This window comes from Carassius gibelio, chromosome B5, assembly GCF_023724105.1.
Source record: "Carassius gibelio isolate Cgi1373 ecotype wild population from Czech Republic chromosome B5, carGib1.2-hapl.c, whole genome shotgun sequence".
In the NCBI taxonomy this organism is placed as follows: Eukaryota; Metazoa; Chordata; class Actinopteri; order Cypriniformes; family Cyprinidae; genus Carassius; species Carassius gibelio.
In genome coordinates, this window is record NC_068400.1 from 19337631 (window position 1) to 19347081 (window position 9451).

The following is a 9451-nucleotide window of genomic DNA, read 5'->3' on the forward strand; positions in this document are numbered from 1 at the left end:
ATGACCAAGACAGCACTTTCAGGGACTTGTGAGGTTTCGTCAGCAGGTGTTTGTTGGACTCTGCTATGATCTGGAGAATCAGGTGTTGAGTTAGGGACTAACTCTGTGGCTGGGTTTTCAGGTAGGATTTCTTGTCCATCTGAAGTTAGGGTAGTTATAGTTCTTTGAGAGTGAGGTGAAGGAGTACTGTTCACAGGAGTACTGGGTCAGGTGATCGCTGTTTTCTCGTCTGGTCGCTAGTCAGGCTGTATCTGGTTTCTCTTTCTTTTCCCACTTTCGGTCTTCCTCCTTTCGTTGGAAGAACTCTTTCATCATCATCTTCATCAGCTCTTGGGAGTCAAAGCACGGTGAAGTCTTTTGTTCTTGTGTGGATTCAGGTTGAGCTCGGTCAGCTAGGGATCTTTGTTAGTTTTTTCGTCGATTCCTTGGACTGGTTGCTCCAGGGTGTGTTTGTCGTTTTCCCTTGGAGTTTCCATTGAATTCCCATGAGTTTTTTTTCTCTTGAGTTTCCAAATGAGCTTGGCTGGTTCCACGATCTTTTCCTATGTCTCTCATGAGGTCTTGGTCCCATGAGTTTTCCCAGTGACATCCACCCCAGCAGTTGTTCCTTTGTTTAGGTTGTGTACCGGTGTGGGAGTCCCGTTCTCTGTTGGAGGAGGATGCATTCCACTCTTTGGGTGTTGGCTTGGCATGATCTTGACGTTGGGTGCCCTCTAGGGCCAGCCCCTGACTCTGAGTGTTGAAGTCGAGAACTGCCGTGGTTTTGCTGCTCTTTTCTGAAGTCATCTTCTGTTTAGCGTAGGCCTTATGTGCCAAGTCTCGCAGTTGTTGTGCACTCATTGTGCGTGGACATGCAAGGACGCCAAGATGGTGGCTTACCCCGGGGTGAAGATCCCTCAGCAAGAGGGTTTTAAAATTTTCATCCTCCTCCATATTCTGTTCATTGTGAGTCCCAAAGTAGGCTTGTCTGAGTCGGCTGTAAAACAATTGGGATGGCTCCTGACGACCTTCTTTCGTCTCCAGGGCAGCCACTAGTCCTTGTTCCGACTCAGGATCAGCAAATTCTTTGATGAGGGCTTCTCGGAGCATTTATGTCTTTATGTGGGCCGGCTGGCGTTCCAGGAAACTGCGAACCTCTGAGCTGGATGTTGCTCGGATCAAATAAAGTCTATCTTTGTTGGTGACACTGGGTCTCATTTCCAGATGAAAGTCAACATCTTGCAGATATCCTTTGATCTCCTGACTGCCTGGCCCATTTGGGGTAAACTTGCCAATGTTCCTGGCGAGTTTGTCGAGGTCCTTGAGGTCCAAGCCATGTGATGATCTATGGCTGGCTGGAGCCATTTCTTTCAGCTTTGACGTTACATAAAGTTCTTCAGAGGGAGCTGGTGAGTGTTTCGGCACTGCCCCCTCCCCCTTTTTATCACGTGTCAGTCTAGGAACAGGGGACCCAGGCCTGCTTGGCAGAGGTGAGACTGGTGCCCATTGTGTCTTTGGAGGTTCAGAACACTGCGCGTAGGCATGTCTGAGTTCCTCTCTGAAGCTGACTGACTCCTCTTTGATGTAGTCCAGCTGTCTTGTTAGGTGGCTGATCTCCTTTCTTGACTCATCCAGGTGAGTTTCAAGGGCTTTAATTCTGCCGTTCTTGTCTCTGAAGTCGGCCTTGGCCTTTTCCAGGAGCTGTTCCGCATATTGTAGCTTGTTGGAGAGATCAGCGTAGTGTAACGGAAACAGGTCAATTTAGCTCAAAGGGAATCATTTAAGATTTTAAAGGGAATTTGAACAGAATCACTGTTTCACGGCTGGTCACTTAGACAGAACGAGCCATTTAACATCAAATCTGCGCTGGATACTAATATCCAAACTATAGTGAAACACTATCAATTAGCACAGTTACAAGATCGGCAGTTTAAGACATTAACTTGTAAGCACAAAACAAAAGACACTTCTCTTTTCAATATGAATAAGGCTTTATTAGATAAATCTAAGACATATAAACTAATCTAACACATAAACGCACGCACTCACATATTCACACAAGTTGCAGGAAGATCGAAAGTTAGGAAAACATGAGTTTAAGAGAATGAAAATATGGAATCCCAAGTTTACAGCAATACGTTAAATTGCATAGACATGAACAACCATCAATCACGTAATTAGCCCTCGCATTGAGTTCCTCAATGGGGTTAAAATTATATTAGATACACCAGCACAACAAATATCTGGGGATACATTGCCTTCGTTTCCTGTGAAAGGGACTCCCGTTGAAAGGGGTATCCCGGTGTCGCTGATTGGCTGGAAGTTCAGTAGTGGCTGAAGTGACGTCTTGGGAAGCCCGTGGTTGTTGGGCGTTGGCTGAAGGTGCAGAGTCGTGTGCGCTGGTTGAAGTTGAACGGGCACCCGAGGTCAGGCGACGGAGACTCGAAGTTACAAAACTTAACTCAGAACACGAAACACTCAAACGGAAAAGAAAATAAATAAAGTTTGACGAGACTAGGTTGTGTTCCTTCTCATCGTGGCTAAGTAGCAGCAGGTGTGCAGGCCGAAGCATGCTGGAACTGCGCTCAAAGAACAGTGATGATTAAACAGCATGGCTAGAAGCTAAAAGCTAAAGCTAGGTAGCAAAGCTACAAGCTAAAAGCTAAGAGCAGGCATGACTAATAGCAGAGACTAAAAAGCCAGAGACTAAAAGCAGAGAGCAGGCATGACTGATAGCACAAGCAAGGCTAGAACTAAAAGCAGAGAGCAGGCATGACTGATAGCACAAGCAAGGCTAGAACTAAAAGCAGAGAGCAGGCATGACTGATAGCACAAGCAAGGCTAGAACTAAAAGCCAGATTTTATGGTGTCCAAAGGTATTTAAACTTGCCTGTTGGCCACACCTCAAATGTTGTCTTGACCAATCAGATATTGTCTTGGCTCGGGGGGTATCATAAATCATATGTTTATCTTACCAAGCATGTGGTCCGAATTTTCCTGCTCTGGCAGGGTCTAATTTTGGACATGATTCCTATAACACGAATATGATACATGGGACAGATAAATTATTGTCTGTACTAATTCAAGCAAGAAGATTCGATCACACACATACCAAACACAATTATGGATTGTTAAGCTATGCCATAGTTATAAAAAAAAAAAAAAACATACACGATAAGTGATTATAATATGATAGTCAAATGTGTGGGTTACACATACCGTAAAACTTCAAATAATAGCCGAGTCCCAAATAGACGCCTGTCTCTTTTAAACGCCTGGTGTGACGACAGGTTTGGGTAAATAAAGGCCGGTCTCAAATAGAGGCCTGGTCTGTTTTTTTTTTTTTTTTTTTTGTATCGGGTTGTATTTGATCCCGTCAGATCGTCCCAGACCCGTCAGATCGTCTGTTCTATGTTTTGATTATATTTCACATGACAGACACAACAACAGTTCATGAACGACTCATCACTATGGCAACATATCAAAGAGGTTAACAAACTTTCTTTTAGTCTTCAGTTGTTCTTAATTCTCTCAATACCATCATGGAGACAAAAAGAAAAAAGTATGATTTGACATTTAAGCTGACAGCTTAAAGCTGACATATTTGCTGAACAAAATTCGGGAGAAGCAGCGGCAAGACATTTCTCGGTTGATCCAAAGAGAGTGCGAGAATAGCGTAAAAATAAAGCTGAACTGCAACGTCTGTCCGAGGAAGATGACAAAAGGGCCAGACCGCGAGGTGGAGGGAGGAAGAAGGCCAGTGAAGAGCTGGAGGTGAGCGTGTGTGAGTGGATCCACAGCATGCGGGCAAAGCATCTCAGAGTCTCACGTAAAATGATCAGGGCCAAGGCAAAAGAAGTGTATGCAACAGTGAGTGACGGCAGGGGTGAGGAGAGTTTTACTGCGAGCGCGGGCTGGCTGGACAAATTCCTGAGGCGCAACGACTTTTCAGTCAGAAGACGCACAACTGTGGCCCAGAAAGACGCCAAGCACTTCACTGAGAAACTGGTAAATTTTGTCACATATACAACGCGGATTATTAAGGCAAAGAAAATACAGCCGAAAAATATTATAGCCATGGACGAAACAGCTGTGTGGTTTGATATGGTGGGCTCTACAACGGTGGATGCAAGAGGTGCAAGGATAACACTAACTAACCTAAGTATTGAGGAAAATCCTAATTTTCCTTTTGGGGTTTTGCCACTAACAGGCTTAAACCAAATGGGCAAACCTATGAAAATTGTATATAAAAATATAATAACTGAGAGGGAAAAGAAGGCCAAGCAGATAGACCCAAAACTTAATTGCCAATTAAATTCAAATTTCAAATTAGAAAAGGTATTTGATTAACAATTAATTAATTAAATGTTAAAAGCTGCTAAGAGCAATTAAAATTAAATTAATCAATAAGTATCTTGAAACAGGCTAGCCCAAACCATACTAAATTGCAGAAGAAATGAAAATTTCAGAGCAATAATGACAGTTTAATTATTTAAAAATCTTTAATGTTGTTTTCATTAGATTATAAGAACAATTATAATTCAATTATCAGCAAATATTGTTTGCTATGTCAAAGCAGGAACTGAAATTAACTTATGAAATTACATAAAAATTCAAAATCTATAATTAAATATGAAATTAAATAAAAATTTCAAAACCATAATTGCTTAGCTTCATAATATCTGCTGATGTTATTAAAATTATAAATGTTATAGCTGAATTAATCAAAACGCATCATTAAAACAATGAGGATGAGAACCTTCATTAATTATTAATAAAACAACAGCGTTTCAATTGATAAGAGTACACAAACTAGCGTTTATTAATTTTGTATCTGTCAATGTTCTTTCCAGTGGAGAGGAAAAGGGAGATTAATGAAGGTAAAAGAGAAAGAATGAGGTGAAAATGAGTTAAAGTTCAGATGTAAAGTCACTTCCACACTTCAAACACTGCGAAACACACTGCATTTAAACCCACAAAAATGCTACATGCTAACTGCTAGCCTTCAAGGCTATTGACGTTTGCATATGCTTCAATGCAAAGGCTAAAATTGATTTAGTTTATACTTCATCAACGGTTCGTCCACCGAACTTAACATTCAGTATATCCTTAAAATTCTGTTTAATTATACTTCATGAACAAGATAATATGGTAACAATTTAGAATACTTTTTCTTACTTACTACATAACTTATAAAGAATTATTGAAGAACTAACAGGTGATTATTCATTAACACTTAACTCACTACTGTTAACTACTAAGGAAGATGTGTTAATTAATCAGTATGAAATGTATTTTTATGATTATGTTAAGTAACACTTAGCTAATCAATAACTAATTTATTCTGTCATACCTCCTGAAGAACTACTATTGATTATCTACTAGTTAGGGTTCAAGAAAAATAACTATGAAGTAACTACTAATGAACTGTTTTACACAATTACATTGAATTGTGACCCTTTCATATAAATGCTATTAGCAATAATAGTAGTAGTATGAAACTGCAATATTAATAAATGCAATACATTTTATAGAGGTTTTGCCTATGTAGTAAATTGTTTTGTGAGTGTGTTTTGTAAGAAATCACCTTCCAGTAGGAACCCCACTCCAGTGCCTTGTGATAACTTACCTTAGTTTTTATATTTTATATACAGTACTGTATGTGTGCCTCCTCAGCATATATATATATATATATATATATATATATATATATATATATATATATATATATATATATATATACCAGGAAAAGTGAAAATACAGGTACCCAATTTGTAATTAATAAAGAATTATAAAATAATTATGCAGGACTTATTTTGAACCTGAAACATTAGGCCTATTCTAAAGTGAAAATATTGGGAACCCATTAGTAATTAATAAAGAATTATCAGATAATTCCTGAAGAATTACTTAGAATCTGAAACAGTATTCTAAAGTGAAAACATAGGCAACCCATTATTAATTAATAATTAATTATCAAATAATTCTGTAGGACTTATTTTGAACCTGAAACATTAAACCTATTCTAAAGTGGAAATGTTGGGAACCCATTAGTAATTAATAAATAATTATTAGATAATTCCTCAAGAATTACTTAGAATCTGAAACAGTATTCTAAAGTGAAAACATAGGGAACCCATTAGTAATTAATAATTAATGATCAAATAATTCTGAATGACTTATTTTGAACCTGAAACATTTTGCAATATTTTGCTGTGTGATTTTCTCCTATCCAATGAGTGGCATTACAACCATAGATACACAAAAGCACAGCATAAAATTACAAATCACATCCATTCTATTTGTTTGCTGTACTCCATATCTTTAGAATCCAGATGTTTGCAAGGAACATATCCAAATTCAGCCCTTTATCAATCGATCTTCATCTTCATTCTCAGTTACAGCGACTGTCACATAGTCAAAGCCCGCGCTCGTTATGATATGATTTGAATGTGAAAATAGCGCCAGTGCGCCACCCTCGAGAAACGTTACGACAGGGTTTACGGCACTGATATCGAACTCTCATTGGTTCTCACCTAATTCGTCACAGATTGCGACATGCCGTGTTTCAGTTGATACACATTTGAAATCAGTACTGCGCCAGTGCGCCTTCACGGAGAGAAGACAGATTCATAATTTCACGGATTAATAAATTTAATTCTGCTCTGTACCTTATAAAAACTATTAACTCCAGAGAGGACTGCGACTGGAACTCAGTATCATTTCAACTACTTTTGGTACCACTTTTGATCTTTTCGTAAAAAATAAATGATTAATGTTACGTTTGTTTGCCTGTTATTTGTTTATTTATAACAGTAACGTTATGTAGTTTTAAGAAATGGTTATTGGTAGGTTTAGGAGTAGGTGTAGAATTAACGTTAGTGGCTCAAAATAACGTTTTAATGTTATATTTTTACTAAAATTGTGTTTTATTATGTTTTATTCTTTTAACATTCTGTATAAATTGGGTAGGTTTAGGTTCGGGTGGGGTTACGCATTTTTCTATGGATAACTGACTGGTCAGAGAACACGTTCTATCTGTACGTATTTTAGGTTGTTTTTATGTAAATTTAGTTACGTATCGAACCTGTAATTACGTCCAGATAATACGTAAACAACACTGTAAATACATAAAGGCACATACTTATTGGATAGTTTTAATTTACGTCTAAATATGTACATTTTTATTGTGAGATCAGGCTGAATTATTAGATAATTCCTCAAGAATTACTTTGAATCTGAAACAGTATTCTAAAGTGAAAACATAGGGAACCGATTAGTAATTAATAAAGAATTATCAAATAATTCCTGAAGAATTAATTAGAATCTGAAACAGTATTCTAAAGTGAAAACATAGGGAACCCATTAGTAATTAATAAAGAATTATCAGATAATTTTGCAGGACTTACAGAATTCTAAAGTGAACCTAGTAAATAATAAACTACATCATTTTGACTAAGAACAACCTATAAAAGTAATCGTAAACTTTGTAAAATACTCTCATCTGTTTATTTCAGATGAGAACATTTCTTAATACAGCATATTTTAGTTCCATTTAACTAATTTAACAAACATTTCATAATCAAAAGTTAAACATTTAGAAGCAAACAAATCCATATTTTATTTCCATTATAGGCTAATAATTGGGCTGTAACAAAGTTGCTACTGTAGTAGTACTTTGTACTTGTCCTTTTACTCAAGTAATTTTGAAAATTAACAAGCCTACTTATAATTTTACTGGAGTAATATTTTATTGGGGTATCTGTACTTTTACTCAAGTACTTGATTTGTGGGACACAGCCTGATTATTATAGTGTTTTTTTGCGTATAACTGTTCAGAAGTAGTTATTTCATAGTTATTTTACTTGAACCTTAACTAGTAGATAATTAATAGTAGTTATTCAGGAGGTATCACAGAATATATTAGTTACTGATTAGCTAACTGTTACTTAACACAATCATAAAATTATATTACATACTGATTAGTTAACACATCTTTCTTAGTAGTTAACAGTAGTGAGTTAAGTGTTAATGAGTAATCACCTGTTAGTTCTTCAATAATTCCTTATTAGTTATGTAGTAAGTAAGAAACAGTATTCTAAAGTGTTACCAATAATATAAACAGAAAGATAATTTATACGCTACAGGCTAGGTAGCACAGGATCTGGGCAAAGTTTAATCTTAAAATACGCGTTGAGCTGAAAGGGGAATCCCGGCTGGGATTCGTGGTTGCGTAGATGACGTCTGGGGATGCCCTTTGTCTCGATTGGTTGGTTGACTGCCCGGCGATTTTGAGAGCATTTAAGCGACACGATACACGACATCACCCTCGACAAGAGATGACGCACGTGGAGGCTAGACTAGAGACTAGACTGGAGCATTGGGGTTTTATCGAAGCAGATTTGGTCCATCCCATGATGCGCTCTCCCAATGGGATGCTGTTGCAGAGCTTAGACACGCCCCGTACTGTTTCTCGATTAAACATCATGTGGCATTGTCATGTGGGATGGATCTTTGGGTTAATACCTTATAAAGTGTCATAATATGCAGACAATACAGAATCTGGAAATTTCATTTGCTCCAAGTTTAGGTAAATGACGTGAGCTTTCATTCAGTACTAAACTTTTCATATCTTACACACATTTAATAGCACTATCTGTTAAAGTTATAAAAACCATACATAAAACATTGGTGAAAGTTGCACAGATTACCTTGAGCACATCAAACATATATAAAAGGCATAAAACATTATTTGTGACTATAGTTAAACCCTCAGATTTCTTGATGGTTGTCCTTTTGAGATAGTTTGCTGAAAAGTTCAGTTCGTAGAAAGATTTTTAAGCAAGCAGGAAGCAAAGTCATGGGGTGATCCTGTATTGGTTCTTTGTGTTGAGATCCACTAATTATTAACAATTCCTGGGGCGTTTCCATACATTGGGATCATGTGATGCTGTGATACACAGGGTCCTTGTATCTTGTAAAAAGTGGGGGCATTTCGCAACAGACCTTTCCTCTGTTGTATGATCACGTTATCACTTCGCTTAATGTCGCAATGTCCTTTAGCCATTTGTTACCCTGACCAAAAAGGGGTCCAGACAATCTTGAGCATTGTGTTCCTCAGCTAATCATTAACTGTGTTCAGATCGCAGATGGGAGGAAGTAGGCTCCAATTACTTTGACCGAAGCAGCCGATTCTGCAGTTATTGGCGTGACTGTTCACCGAGGTCCTACATGGCTCAATTGAACGATTCTTCATATTAATGATCCTGAGACTCAATTTCACAAACAGCTCATAGATTAATTCAGAAATGACTCTGCAATGCAGTCATTAGAATATTCTCTTCCCTGTACTTTGCAGAACCCTACTTCTTCTGATGTCACTTACAGTATTAAGTCCCTTACCGGTGTGTATACACCTGCAGCCAGCAGCAGTGCAACTCAGACTTTCCTTGAAGGGCTACGAGAAATCTGA

The 9451-nt window shown here is 37.8% G+C and overlaps 1 pseudogene; it reads right to left on the reverse strand.

The window, feature by feature from the left end:
• Positions 1 to 240: 240 nt before the first annotated feature.
• On the reverse strand, positions 241 to 1740 carry LOC127958172 (uncharacterized; annotated as a pseudogene).
• Between the last annotated feature and the right edge of the window lie 7711 nt (positions 1741 to 9451).